Here is a 16,259-nt window from a genome sequence, read left to right on the forward strand (position 1 = left end):
AGTATTCATTGTTGCATGCTCTCCCTCGCACGCTTGTTTATCGTCTATCCACTCCCTATTTTCGTCTTCCTCTTGCTGCTCTGTTTCCCTGGCTAAAATGGCCTTAGCTTTATTAACCCCCAATCCCAGTCCATACCTTAGTTTCATCGAGTCCCAACTTCCCAGTCCATACCTTAGTTTCATCGAGTCCCAGCTTGCTGTAGTCATTGAATTTTTGCATTCCTTCTTACTATGACCAAGGATTCCACAGTTTAGACAATAGCTATCCTGAATTCTTTCATATTTGAAATAAATCTAAAGAGTTTAATAATTTTTTGTTGCTATCCATAAGCCAATAGGTAAAGGTTTAGTGATGTTCAACGTTACCTTCACCTTCAAAAAAATTTTCTGTAGTATGTTATTCAATTGTGAATTCTCCATTTTTATCACGACTCCTATTTTCTTATCGTTTCAGCTATTTTTCTTGTTATATAATTAAGTGGAAGTCCATGTATTTATACCCATAATTTCATATATTTGTGGTCTACATCGTATACTAACTGTCTTCCATTCTATATCTACAGGTTAACAAGATTTCTTTTAATATTCTAAGATTTTCCTTTACGTATCTGGATACCCTTCTTAATATTCCTGAAGCTGATAAGCACTTTATTTCTATCGATGTTCGAAATCGTTACTTCTTTCATATTCTCTCAGATTCTCAAAAGTGCTACTTGCAAGTATTAAAGCTAACTTCTTTGTTCAAGAGAATTTTTTCATCATATTCAAATTTTCTTCAATAAAAATTCTCGTCATCCTCTGAATTGATACAGACAGCTTGGCCTGTAGTTCTGAAGACACTCCTTATAAAAGAAGAGTTCTCCTTAGAGAGATAAGGCGGTTCCTCTCCATCTTACACCTTTTTTTTTTTTGGGTCATGCAACACGCTCACACACACTAACCTAGTGTACCTTAAAAATGTTGGGCCTCTTAAAGCCTTTTCAATTCCTCAATGGTACAAGACACTCTAATTCTATAGGTACCAGTCTTAGAAACAACAACCAGCTCCACGTAATCTTCCTTCATTCTAACTACAAACGTTGTAAACGGCTATGTAAGATACTTTGTTAAGTATTTATTGTCAAAGTTAACGGTGAGAGTGGGACTATATTAATGTCATTTTAAATTATTTAAAATTAAAATAAAATAATTAAAACGCTAAGAATTAATTAAGATTTTGGTCAAATGTTAGAGGCCAACTTAATATTTGACCAAATATTAGAAACTCATATGGTGTTTTATCTTAATAATAATAATAATAAATAAATAAAATAACAATAAAGCTGTGTACTTTATGTTAAAATCCTCTAATAAGTTAGGTTTAATTTCCACATTTGAAATCATTTAGTTTCAATTTTTTTTTAATTTTAATTCTCTTGTCAAAATAACAATATTTTTTTGTCAAAATATTTTGATTAGAAGATAAAAATAGATTAAAATAAAATATTTGTAACAAAAATAAAACGTTTCTAATTGTTTCTGTTATATATATATAGTTTTGGGTCTAATTTCAGAAATGAAATTTTTTTAAGTTCTTATGGATATTTGTATACGAAGAAGAATATTACAAAATAACAAATTATGCACCAAAATCCTTCTAATCTTATTGATATTATATGATACGCAGACTTCTTTAAAACTAAGTTCAAAGAAAATCTACAAGTTGCCTCAATGCATGAGATATAATCTGTAGTATGGTAATTAAGTAATTCAATAAATGTAAACCTTAGTACATATTAAAATATATTTACGATAGTATATTTTAATATAATATTTAAGTATATCTTTAATTGATTTTATGTTTGTTTAATTTGATATTATCTTAATTTTATCATTATAATTAAATTATATTTTTCATCTATAAATACTTAAATATACATTTTTTTTTTATTTTACATTCTTACTACAAGAATAACATTTGAATATTAATTATATTCTTGAATAGTCACCCAAAAAAATTATATTCTTGAATTATTATCATAAATTTTAAGATTAAAATGAAAAAAAAAAATTGTTTTTATTGATTTTTATAGAAATTTTTTAATAAAATATGTTCTTATTTATATATAATTAAAGAGAAAAAAATCTGAACATTTATTCTAATTACTATTTTTTGAAAACTGCCATTTTGTTTAAAGAAATAAAATCTGAACATTTATTTTAATTACTATTTTTTGAAAACTATCATTTTTTTAAAAGAAAATAAATAAAATTTGTGCAGTGCATGAGATAAAACTTAAAAGTGTCATTAATTATATATATATATATATATATATATATATATATATATATATATATATATATAAATAAATGCTATTTAAACATTAAAATTAGCTATTAATATTATTTATCAATATATTTATGGATAAATTATATATGTAATTTAATTAATTTTTAATATGTATTTATATTACAACATATATTTATACTGATAATTAATTTTAATTACTGATTTTAATATACACTAACATATATAATAGATATATATCTTAAAATATTTTATAATTGTATTTAATATCCACACAATTAATGAATTAGAAGCACATAGAAAATTATTTTATAGGAAGAGTGTGTCAAAATTGTATATATAAAAGCTAAGTAGACACACATTCTTGTCAACATTTCAAACAATGGTGAAGCTCAATTTTGTTGTGCGTAGTGTGGTGATCACTCTAGCATTCACGCTTTCTCTTTGTAATGCTAACGACGATGATGGTTATCCAAAATTTCATATTGTTTATTTGGGCTCATTACCTGAAACAAAAACTTCTTATTCTCCCACCTCTCACCATCTTAATATGCTGCAACAAGTTCTTGATGGCAGCAACCCAACAAAATCCTTAGTCCGTAGCTACAAGAGGAGCTTTAACGGTTTTGCCGCCATGCTCACGAATCAGCAAGCGGCAAAGTTAACCGAAATGGAAGGTGTTGTTTCAGTTTTCCCAAGCAAGACTCTCCAAACCCAAACAACAAGATCTTGGGATTTCTTGGGACTTCCAAAGGCACCAAAAGGGCATCAAACAGTAGAAACTAATCTCGTTGTTGGATTATTCGACACCGGGGTTTGGCCGGAATCGGAAAGCTTCAGCGACAAAGGTATCAGAAAGCCTGTTCCGAAACATTGGAAGGGTAAATGTGCAGGTGGCTTGAACTTCACATGCAACAAGAAGTTAATCGGAGCAAGATTCTACGTAGAGAACTCTGCCAGAGACAATAATGGCCATGGAAGCCACACAGCATCAACGGCAGCCGGAAACAACGTTCACAATGGCGGCTTTTATGGAATTGCAGGAGGCACAGCGAGAGGAGCAGTTCCTTCTTCAAGAATCGCTGCTTACAAAGTATGCAGCGATGCAGGGTGTGAAGACCACGACATCTTAGCTGCCTTTGATGACGCAATTGCTGACGGAGTTGACGTCATCTCCATTTCACTTTCTGGGACCATTGCCCTACGCCTTGACACAGATTCAGTTGCCATCGGTTCATTTCATGCAGTGGCCAAAGGAGTAGTTGTAGTCCAATCCGCTGGAAATTCTGGTCCTTTACCTGGCACCGTAGCAAGCGTTGCGCCATGGTTGATAACCGTCGCAGCAAACACTATGGATCGGAAAATCGTTGATAAGGTCGTTCTTGGAAATGGAAAAGTGTTGACCGGGATCCCGGTTATTAATCCTTTCGAGCCAAAGAGAAGAAAAATTCCTATAGCCTTGAGCAACGGCAAAAGGGGCTGTTTTGACAAATCCGATGATCAATGTGCATGCTTGGATGAAAAAACGGTGAAAGGAAAGATAATTTTGTGTGACTATTATCTAGAAAAAGATGTACTCCTTTCTGGTGCAGCTGGTGCAATTGGAAAAGCATCTGATCTTGATAACGTGGCTTCTAACTCTCTAATGCCTTCAGTCACATTGCTGCCAAAAGATTATGCCATTGTTAAATCCTATAAAAACTCAACAAAAAATCCAAGAGCTAAGATACTCAAGAGTAAGAGCGCTCAAGATCGTAATGCTCCTAAAGTGGTAGCATTTTCTGGCCGTGGACCAAACCCTACAATTTCAGAGATCTTGAAACCTGATATAAGTGCCCCAGGGGTTAATATCTTGGCTGCTTATTCGCCAATTGGTTCACCAACAGGAGATCCTAGTACGGATAATAGATCTGTACATTACAATATTCTAAGCGGAACTTCAATGTCTTGTCCTCATGTTTCTGGAATAGCCGCATATGTGAAAAGTTTTCACCCTCATTGGTCACCTGCGGCAATTAAATCTGCTATTATGACGTCAGCAAAACCCATGGTTAGGAGTTCGGTGGAAGATGTGGGAGAATATGCATATGGATCTGGACAAGCCAATCCAATGCTCGCAATCAACCCTGGACTAGTTTATGACATTAACAAGGAAGATTATGTGCAAATGCTGTGTAACTTAGGGTATCATAATCGCACAATTAAAGTGATATCTGGAGAGCTGAATCCGTGCAAGGGAGCTGCACATCGATCATTGGTAAGAAATTTAAATTATCCAACTTTTGCAGCTCATGTTCGGCCCATGGTGCCTTTTAATGTCAGGTTTGGTAGAATTGTTACAAATGTTGGTTTAGCCAACTCAAGTTATAGCGTAACAATCACACCGAATCCACAAGTTAACGTCACGGTGAAACCAAGGGTTTTATCCTTCAAAGCATTAAACAAGAAAAAATCATTTGTAGTGAAGGTTGTTGGTAAGATACCACATGAAACTGTGGTTATCTCATCCATAGTATGGTCAGATGGGACCCATCATGTTCGAAGCCCAATTGTTATAGATGTCTCGGTACCATTACTATAATAAATGTGACATGGAATAAAATATGATAATTTAGTTTTCGTGTAATGTTATGATTACAATGGATCGTATATTCTAAAATCAGTAAAGTGATTAATTTTTAAATTTATTATTTAAAAGATAAAAATTTAACTGTTTGATTTTATTCACAATATTAAAAACTCATCAAAATGCATGAATCTAACTGAATGATTGTATAAAATCCTATGCATTAAAATAAAATTTATGACTTCTTAAATTCTATTAGATTGAGATAACACAATTTAAGATTCTATGGACCTGCATTTTTTATTATTTTCCTTTTTAAAAATATTTGACAGCAAAACACACTCATAATTTATCTTATTTAGTATTTATTAATTATTATAATAATTAATAAATATTAAATAAAATAAATTTTAATTGTTATTTTTTGTCTTCTTAACAATTCTTAACAATACTGTGAACTAACTTTGATTCGGATCTAATTTTAAGAATTTCATATTTATCGAAAATCGAACTGAACAAGTCACCAAAAAAAAAAAAAAATCGAACTGAACTTGATGGATGATTTGATCGAAAAGTTAGTTATGGTGAAAATCGGTTCATTTACATTGACCGTAACTTCAGTTGATTTAAAAACTCATCCAAATGCATGAATCTAATTGAATAATCGTATAAAATTCTACGCATTAAAGTAAAATTCATAAAATTTATGACTTTTTAGATTCTATTAGACTGAGACAACACAATTTAAGATTCTATAAACCTGTATTTTTTATTATTTTTTTTCAAAAATATTTGACAGCAGAAGACTTTTTTTTAAGATATTTATGTGTCATGTTATTATTGAATTATTGGACATCTTTATTAAATTGATTAATAATTTATTTTTTAATAAATCAGAATAAAATTAGTTTATTATAGCAACAATAATAAATCCAATTATCTGCATTATAATTATTAGATCTGATTTGATCCGATCGAATTACACAATCTAAATAGAATATCCTTAAATTTTTTGATAAAAAAATAAATTTATCTCTGACTTTTTGTTTTGCAGATATTTAAATTCCTAAAAATTTAAAAATACAAATAGATTCCTGAAAAAAATTGAATTTATTGTTATTGTTATAAAATGAATCGGTTTTATTCTAATTTGTTAAGAAATTTAAAAATAATCTATTCATTAATACATCCAATAAACGTCTTTACAAAATATGCATTTTTATGAAAACATCTTTATTAATAAATATTAAATAAAATAAATTTTTATTGATATTTTTGTTTTCTTAAGAGTACTGTGAACTAACTGCAATTCGGATCTAATTTTAAGGATTTCATATTTATCGAAAATCGAACTGAATTGGATGGATAATTTGATCGAAAGTTAGTTATGCCAGATCTGGTGAAAATCGGTTCATTTACATAGACCGTAACTTCAATTGAATTTAATCCAGTCAAATTGGTCAAACCTAAAGAAAACTAGTTGGTTTGCATGAACGGTAACTTTTCTTCAGATGAAGCGGTTCACTCCATGTAACTTGAGGCCATTGCCTTACCTCCCTCAGCGATGGAACTTAGTTTAGACAAGAGAATTATAATTCTCTCAAATTTTTTATAAAAAATTTAGTAATATTTTTTTAAAGATAAAAAATAATTTAATTGATTTAAATATTTTATTATGACTTAAAGTATCTAATAAGTTTAATAAATAATAATTTTTTATCTTTAACTTCAAATATAAAAAATTAGATATTTTTATTTATTTAATTTAATATTATTTTATATTTTACTATTTATTTAATTTAATTTTTTATATAATAAAAAATAATAGAATATTCAATAAGTATTAATATTATTGTATTTGTATAAATTGATAAAAAAATCAATAAATATTATAAATTTTAATATTTGTTCTTCTAACTTCTTCTTTACATATTTTACAGGATATATATATTCAAATTTTTATATAAAATAATAATAAAAAATAAAAAAATTGATACATTTTTTAAGAAGAAGGCTAATATTTAAAAAGGAGAACATATAACTTTTACAATATCAACACCTATAGATAATTCTTCTACTTTAATGAATCACGAAAAAAGTGAGGTATAACCTTCAAAAGTTCAAAAAGTTACATCTGATTACTTTAACCTTAACTTTTTGAAACAAGATTTTGAAAAACGACTTTAAATTTGGCAATATCACCCATACTAAAGAAATAAGATTAGACGAGCTTATCTTAAATGAAATTCATATCAAAAATATTTTGACAATTATTTTCTATCTAGTCCCCCAAAATTTTATTTCAAATTCTGCCACTGCCTCCAATCCTCCATATCTGACATCACATATCACCTAGCTAAGTCGGTCATTATGCTTCTAAGTCTTAATTAATAATTAGAATAATGTTATATATGTCATTTTTACAAAAATATTTGATAATTAAAAAAATTAACTAAAAATAATTATAATTTATTTTATTTAATATATTGTGACAATTAATAAATATTAAATAAGATAAATTTTGACCTTTTTTTTACATTATCATCACTTTTATATGAAAATTTATTTGGTAAAAAAAAAAGATAAAACATGTACATTGACATGGCAATTCTTTTTTTGGATTTTTTTAACAAAAAAATAATTTTTACTATCTACTGCAATATTATTCTTTTTATATATTTCATAAAAAATGTGTAAAAGAAGTATATAAAAAGATATTTACATATCATTTTTCTAATAATTATATAAGCTCGATAAAATATTTAATTAAACTATAATTTAAATATAATTGCTTAATATATTATATTTATATTTATTTACTTAAATTTAAGTAATTGGTTAAACTAATAATTTAGTATTCAGTGATTTTATCGGAGCAATTACTGATTAATTTTGACTAATGATTATTAAGAAAATTTTTTTGAAATAAATTAAAAAAATTTATTTATTTTCCAAAACAAATAATTTTATCATTATTTTTGAAATACATTTTTTTAGAGCTTGAAGCAAATTTGTCCACGGTAATGACGAGTTTGTCTATTTTTATGAAATTTGCTCACTGCATCATGAACTTTGCTTGGCGCAACAAACTTTCTCCAACCTATAATATAAATCCACATACACCGAGTTTCCTTCATTCACATCTACATTCACCTTATATGGAATACTATTATTATCAATTTATTATGATGGTGAAATTGTATTTGATAAAGATAGATCTAGTATATTTAGTTCTGCACAACCAACCTTTTTATACTTGCCAAATGAAGTGAGAGAGGTGGTGACATTGAAAATTGTATAGTACATGTGATTGGTCAACACATGAACATGGTGAGAAAAATCTATTACAGATATCCGATGGAAGTGGATAACACTTTAATTTACAAAAGGTATTTTATTTTTTTTATTTTCTTATTTTTTGTCAAAATTTTTGTTATAATATTTTTATATGTAAACATGACTTTTAACAATTTTTTATTTGACCAAGGTATCAAATACGTAATGACGAAGACATACAATTAAATAGGGGTTTACACAATTATTTTTCAAATATTCATCTGCTGGAATTATTTGTGTTTTTGGTTGATATATGTCCAACGACTTCGTTGAAAGTGGGTGATGAAAATGAATCATCTGTAGCAGTCAGAACAAACATTAGAAGTCTGATGGTTGATTTGAACATGCCTTTCGAGGAGAGTCAAGAGAAGTCAAATCCTGGGAATTATAATGATGGTGTGTTGGAAGCAGATCATTAAAGTCATGATGATTCTACGGTTAGTTAAAGACCCAACGATGGATCATTAACAAGCTCACCCTGTGTCTGACGATGAAGATGTAGATGTCGAACCAATGGACATACTTGATGAGGAAGATAAAGAGTTAAACAACTTCACAGTGTCACAAGTTGTGCTAACTCAGCCTGCTATTTCTAGACCATATGATCATTTTGTGCACTATTCCATGTTGAACCTTGACACAATGAATGTAGATGGTCCTTTGGTCAGGGAGGGCCCGAGGATGATCCAACACAAGAGTTTGAGATTTAGCAACAGTTCGACAACAAAGAAGAAGCTATGATGGTGGTAAAGATGTATAACATCAAGAGGACTGTGGAGTATAAGATATTGGAGAATGACCAGTTGAAGTATGATGTACACTGCACTCAGGTTGGGTTAGGATGTCAATGGAACATACGCATTGCATATCGTCGAAAGCAGGAGAAATGGGAGGTTAGGAGATACAATAATACCCATTAATTTTTGCATGCAAACAACATTAGGCTAGGACTATAGAGGGTTGGATTGGAAGGTGATAGTTGAACACATATTCTTTATGGTGAAGGCAAATCCTACTATCAGCATAAGAGTTTTCCAAGGAGCTATTGAGAATCACTTTAGTTACAAGACATCTTATAGAAAAGTTTGACTTGCAAAGCAGAGAGTGATTGCAAAGATCTGTGGTGATTGGGAAGCATCGTATAACGAGCTTCCTAGGTGGTATTTGCAACGCAGATGTACCTATCCGATAAGATTGATTGTATTGCATTTAGCACATCACTTGTCGTTCATTATATTTTAACATGTCCTAACGAAGTTATTGATTCAGGTACATGGGTGGAACTTGTAACACAACGTTGGCCTGGTGATGATGATAGTGCCATGTTTCATCGTGTGTCTTAGATGTTCTCCCCTTTGTGTAGAAGTTTTCAAGCATTGCAAGCAACTTATCTCGATTAATGGCACTCATTTGTATAGCAAATACGAAAGGATTCTATTGATGGCTATTGCCCAAGACGGTAATTCAAGCATATTGCCCATTGTATTTGCCATGGTCGAGGAAAAGACAAAGGAGGTCTGGTCATTCTTTTTGTCCAACCTCCTCAGGGAACAAGTGACGACTTAGCCAGGCCTTTTGGTCATCTCACACAGATACAAATCCATTGATGTTGCTTTAAATGCCGATGGTAGTGGGTGAAAATCTCCGAATGCTTATCAAGCATTTTGTACAAGATATATTATGGCTAACTTTATGATACATTTTAAGAACAAAGATTTGAAGAAGGTCTTGGTTAACACAACATATTTGAAGTCACGTCGAGAATTCACTCATTACTTCGATAGATTGAGGGAGGAGAATGTGACAATCACGAACTGGCTCGAAAAAATACCACATGAACAACGGGCACAGTATGGTGATGAAGGCCGCATGTTCGGGTACATGACTACGAATATTTCTGAGTGCATGAATGCTATCATGAAGGCCACACGCAACCTGTCAATAACTGCTCTTGTGAAGTCAACTTATTTTCGATTGGTTGAGCTTTTCGCAAGGAAGGGCACGGAAGCTCAATCACAAGTTCAAGTGGGGGATGAATTCTCACAAACACTTGTGAAAACTATTGAGTTCAACTCCAAGCACGTGAACACGATGAATGTTTACCAATTTGATCATTCAAGAACAACATTTACAGTGGAGGAGTTAACAGCAATACAAGGATCTAGGCAGCATACGATGGCTCACCATGTATGACTCACGCTAGGATCAACTCCTCAATATAAGGGTCATCATATGGAGTTCAGTCGACCTAAAAAATATTACAAACATGAGTCAAAATCCGTTCGACATAACTACGTATTTAACTTTATTGTTAACACTTATCACATGCCTGGTAGATGCTGATGTCTTTTAGAACCTGCCTCCAAGATCGAAGTCTAGTCTCCGCAGTGCCATTGCAGAACATGTGACCTATTCACCTGTCATACATTGCAACATTAAAGTTCACACAATAATAAATAGTATTTTACACTAACTTGCATGAAAACGAAAAAAACACTTTCTAAATGCACATCGTACCTCTCCATCAACGAAAATCATCACTGATCAAAACCAGAGGGCCGACAACTTGGGATGCGATGATATGCCAATAATAGAAGCAACCCTTCGTATCCACCCAAAGTTTATTGCCTATAGTTCGTAGCATGACACATTTGGCGGTACAATCATGTAAGAACAACTGAATCCCAAGACAATCGACCACAGCAATCCAGGTCCTCCAACAGAGATAACCACCTCATATGCACATGAGAGTAAGATGCATCTGGAAATAACATACCCCTAATAAGATCTGCATAATGAACCCACACCATGGGAGTACTTCGGTAGTCGCTCATCTGTCGTATCCTCAGCCAACTCCCCACAAACAGTGTCTCTGCACCACGATAAGTTGACGGTCCACCTATTCTGACCATGTCTGTAGTTCGGACCTAGTACATGTCCTAGTAGCTGCTGACACAGGTCCTACATAGAACGCCTGTTATAGTACTACTTCCAACCACCAACGCAACCACTAGCTGAGTCTCCATCAACATTCAGACCCATATGATATTCTACGTCCTATAGGGTAATTATTATCTAACCACATGGTATATGAAATGTATGAGACTCTGGCCACCATCTCTCTACCAACATAGATACCAAAGGCCAGTCATGGTCCCATTTAACCATGTATGCCACATGATCGAAACTAGCCCATCGGAGGTATTTCCTAATACACTCGTTGGGTCTCGCTAGTAAATTCCGATGCGTCGACAACACCTTATTAAACACTCAAAAATTAAACATTATACCAGTTGACCAAGTTTACCATCAATGTGCTCTGTCTGATTTAATCTATACAACGTATCCTCGTAACATATTAACTCTTGGTTCATCAAAATATCTAAAATCAAATAATTATAAAATTAATATCAATAATTTCTACACCTATAAAATTAAAAAAATATTAATTTAATGCACTATTCTAAATAGTTAACAAAATATCTCTAAGTAATTGATTCTAAATAATTTTTCTAATAATTTCTAAATCAGTAACTTAAAATAATTATTCCTATATTTTTTGAATAATTAGTTCTAAATGATTATTTTTATATTTTTCAATAAATTATTTTAAATAATAAACTATGAATTTTTAATTAATTAAGTCTATATAATTATAAATTTAATACCATCTAATGTTAACTAATCTATCAAAAACTTTATTCTAAATAATTATATAAAAAAATAAATTAAAAACAAAGAAGTAGTTTAAATAATTTACTTAAAATTTAATTTAAAGAGAGGAGATGAAAGGAGAGAATTTTGAGAGAATATGTTGAAAGTGAAAAGGAGATAAAAGAGTGAAAGGAGGGAGGGGTTCGACGCGGGTAAAAAGTGAAAAATGAGGGGACCATTTCGCATTTTTAGAGCTAACATGAATTTCGTCGTGCCAGTGGGTGAACTCTATAAAAACCATGAAGTTCGCCGATGCAGTCGGCAAACTTTATAAAAATAGGCAAATTTGCTATTGCAGTGGACAAACTTGCTTGAAGTTCTAAAAAAATGTATTTCAAAAAATAAAGCTAAAATTATTTGTTTAGAAAAATAAATAATTTTTTTAATTTATTTCAAAAAAAATTTTTGATTATCTAAAGCTAAAATATATGTTTTCAACTATCTTGAGTAATTAATATGATTAAGATATAATATTTTAGTTAAAAAGAATAATGATATCACACGTGTGTAGAAGTATTTAAAGATGCATTCAAACATATTTTGAATATTGACTATGAATAATTTAAATGTTGACAAAAAATAAAAAAAAAATAATGTAACCCAAATAAATTATAAAAGTTTTAATAATTGTTGTGATAAGAATGGGACGTGGATGTCCATTTTCTATGTGAAACTCACATTCTCAAGAAAGAATGTATTTAATAAAGGTTGAAAAATGGTGATAAGTTATGTGTATAAATAGGGGATGCATCCATATGAATACATACACAATCAATCAATAACAACAATCTCTTCTTTCTCTCTTATACTATTCTCTCTTTCTTATACTACAATATTAATATATTAATTATATTGTAATAGTAATTGTAGTGAATAGTAATACTAGAGTTTCTTATTTACACTTTCTTATTTTATATTTATTATATCTTCCTTAATTATTTATATTACAACACGTTATCAGCACGAAGCTCTAACGAAATTTTAGGAAGACTCCAGGTAACAAATTTTTATTATGTTGAAGCTCTCTCATCTTGAATTTAATGCTCTTGATATATCTGAAAATAATTATTTATCATGGATACTAGATGTTAAAATCTATCTTGATTTAATGGATCTTGAAGATACCATTAAGGCTAAAAATAATGCATCCCAGAAGGATAAAGTCAAAGCCATGATTTTTCTTCATCGTCATGTTGACGTATGATTGAAAAATGAATATCCCATATTAAAAGATCCTGCAGATCTGTGGAAAGGCCTTGAAGAAAGGTACAATCATCAAAAGACGGTGATACTTCCTCAAGCCCGATATGTTAGAGAAGATTTTCTCAACCTTTCATACCTCAATTGTGCTCCTGCAGCAGCAGCAGTATCGAGAAAAAGAATTTAAAAATATTCTGAGTTAATTTCTTGCTTTCTTGTTGCTGAACGCAACAATGAGTTGCTCTTAAGAAATCATGAAGTGCGCCCAGCTGGCGCCGCCCCATTTTCTGAAGCAAATGCGGCAAATTATAACCCCAGAAGAGGTAAATGACAAGGTTTTAATAACAAGAAAAATTATGGAAAGAAAATGAATTATGTTCAAAACAGAGGATCTCACCAGAAGTGGGATAAAGAAAGAAACAATGGGCAAAGTAAATCAATTGAGGATAAATGCTTCCGTTGTGGTGGAAAGGGCCATTGGTCACGTACCTGTCGTACCCCAAGATACCTAGTTGATCTTTATCAAGCATCCTTGAAAAAGGATGACAAAGGAAAGGAAACAAATTTTGTTTCAAATGATGAAAATTCCACCACTCATTAATTATGATGTATCTAATTTCTTTAAAGATTCTGAAGGAAATATTGGCTATTTGATCAATGATGAAATAATTTAATATGTGTGTTTGTTAAGTATTCATGTGAATAATTTTACTGTGCATGTACTTTTACTCATTTTATTATTATTATTATTATTATTATTATTATTATTATTATTATTATTATTATTTTTGAAGAAAAATGGTAAGGACATATTCTGAAGATATTTGCCTTGCGAATAGTACAAGTTCGCATACTATTCTTAAAAGTACTATATATTTTACCCATCTTGTGCCAAAAGAAGAATATGTTAATACTATTATTAGCTCAGGCAATGTGATAGAAAGCTCCGGAAGAGCTATAATTTTGTTTCCCGAAGGAACAAAATTTATAATAAATAATGCACTATTATCTACCAAGTCTCTGAGAAACTTATTGAGTTTCAAAGATATTTGCCGAAATGGAGATCATATTGAAACGATGAATGAGGAAAATCATGAGTATTTATGTATCACAACTCATGATTTAAATAAAAAGGTTATATTAGAAAAGTTGCCCTCACTTTCATCTGGGTTATATTATACCAAGATTAGTGCAATTGAATCACATGCTACTATAAACCAGAAGTTTACTAGCCCAAATGAATTCATAACTTGGCACGACCGATTGGGTCATCCGGGAACAACCATGATGCAGAGAATTATTGAAAACTCCCGTGGACATTCACTAAACAACCAGAGATTCTTAAAACTAGTGAATTTTGTTGTGCTGCATGTTCTCAGGGAAAGTTAATTTTAAGGCCATCACCAGTAAAGATTGGATTTGAGTCTCCTAAATTCCTAGAAAGGATTCAAGGTGATATATGTGGATCTATTCATCCACCATGTGGATCTTTTAGATATTTTATGGTCCTGATAGACGCATCTTCGAGATGGTCACATGTGTGCTTATTATCTTCTCACAACCTGGCGTTTGCGAGATTACTGGCTCAAATTATTCGATTAAAAGCACAATTTTCAGAAAATCCAATCAAAGCAATTCGTCTTGATAATGCTGGTGAATTTACTTCCCAAGCATTTGATGCTTATTGTATGGCTAATGGAATAAGTGTTGAACATCCAGTAGCTTATGTTCACACACAAAATGGGTTAGCAGAATCACTTATTAAACGCCTCCAATTAATTGCTAGACCATTACTTATGAGAAAAAATCTCCCAACTTCAGTTTGGGGGCATGCTATTTTACATGCCGCAGCATTTATTCGTTTGAGGCCAACGAGTTACCATCAGTTCTCTCCTATGCAATTAGCTTTTGGCCAGCAGCCAAATGTTTCCCATTTAAGAATATTTGGGTGTGCAATATATGTTCCCATTGCACCACCTAACCGCACTAAAATGGGACTCCAAAGAAAATTGGAGATATATGTTGGATTCTCCCTCTATAGTGAGGTATCTTGAGATACAAATTGAAGATGTATTTAAAGCCCGGTTTGCGGATTGTCATTTTGATGAATCAAAATTTCTAATATTAGAGGGAGAGAATAAGTTTCCTGAAAAGGAACTTAATTAGAATGCACCATCGTTGATGCATTTAGATCATCGATCAGGGCAATGTGAACTAGAAGTTCAAAAGATTATACATTTGCAAAGAATAGCAAATGAATTGCCTGATGCATTTTCCGATACAAAGAGGATAACCAAATCTTATATACCAGCAGAAAATGCCCCAATTCGAATTGATGTCTGGTGCGCAGAAATTGTGATTACACTTTGATTATGTAAAATTCATCGCTCTTTCTTTCCTTGATAATGGCGCCAAAAACATGATGCCAATACCATGGTTCACAACTTCGCACAACTAACCAGCAAGTGCACTGGGTCGTCCAAGTAATACCTTACGTGAGTAAGGGTCGAATCCCACGGAGATTGTTGGTATGAAGCAAGCTATGGTCACCTTGTAAATCTCAGTCAGGCGGATATAAAATAGTAATGGGGTTTTCGAAAATAATTAATAAAATAGTGATAGAAATACTTATGTAAATCATTGGTGAGAATTTCAGATAAGCGAATAGAGATGCTTTCGTTCCTCTGAACCTCTGCTTTCCTGCTATCTTCATCCAATCAGTCTTACTCCTTTCCATGGCTGGCTTTATGTAATGCATCACCATTGTCAATGGCTACTTTCGGTCTTCTCTCGGGAAAATGATCCAAATGCCCTGTCACGGCACGGCTAATCGTCTGGAGGCATCACCCTTGTCAATGGTTACATCCTATCCTCTCAGTGAACATGGTCAACGCACCCTGTCACGGCACGGCTATTCATCTGTCGGTTCTCGATCATACTAGAATAGGATTTACTATCCTTTTGCGTCTGTCACTACGCCCAGCAATCGCGAGTTTGAAGCTCGTCACAGTCATTCAATCATTGAATCCTACTCGGAATACCACAGACAAGGTTTAGACTTTCCGGATTCTCTTGAATGCCGCCATCATTCTAGCTTACACCACGAAGATTTTGATTAAGAGATCTAAGAGATACTCATTCAGTCGAAGGTAGAAC

The 16,259-nt window shown here is 31.7% G+C and overlaps 1 pseudogene; it reads left to right on the plus strand.

Moving 5' to 3' along the window:
• Positions 1-2,705: 2,705 nt before the first annotated feature.
• LOC107615044 (subtilisin-like protease SBT4.3 pseudogene) lies at positions 2,706-4,868 on the plus strand (annotated as a pseudogene).
• The last annotated feature ends 11,391 nt before the right edge of the window (positions 4,869-16,259 follow it).

This window comes from Arachis ipaensis, chromosome B9 (assembly GCF_059453495.1).
Source record: "Arachis ipaensis isolate K30076 ecotype BB chromosome B9, ASM5945349v1, whole genome shotgun sequence".
Classification (NCBI taxonomy): Eukaryota; Viridiplantae; Streptophyta; class Magnoliopsida; order Fabales; family Fabaceae; genus Arachis; species Arachis ipaensis.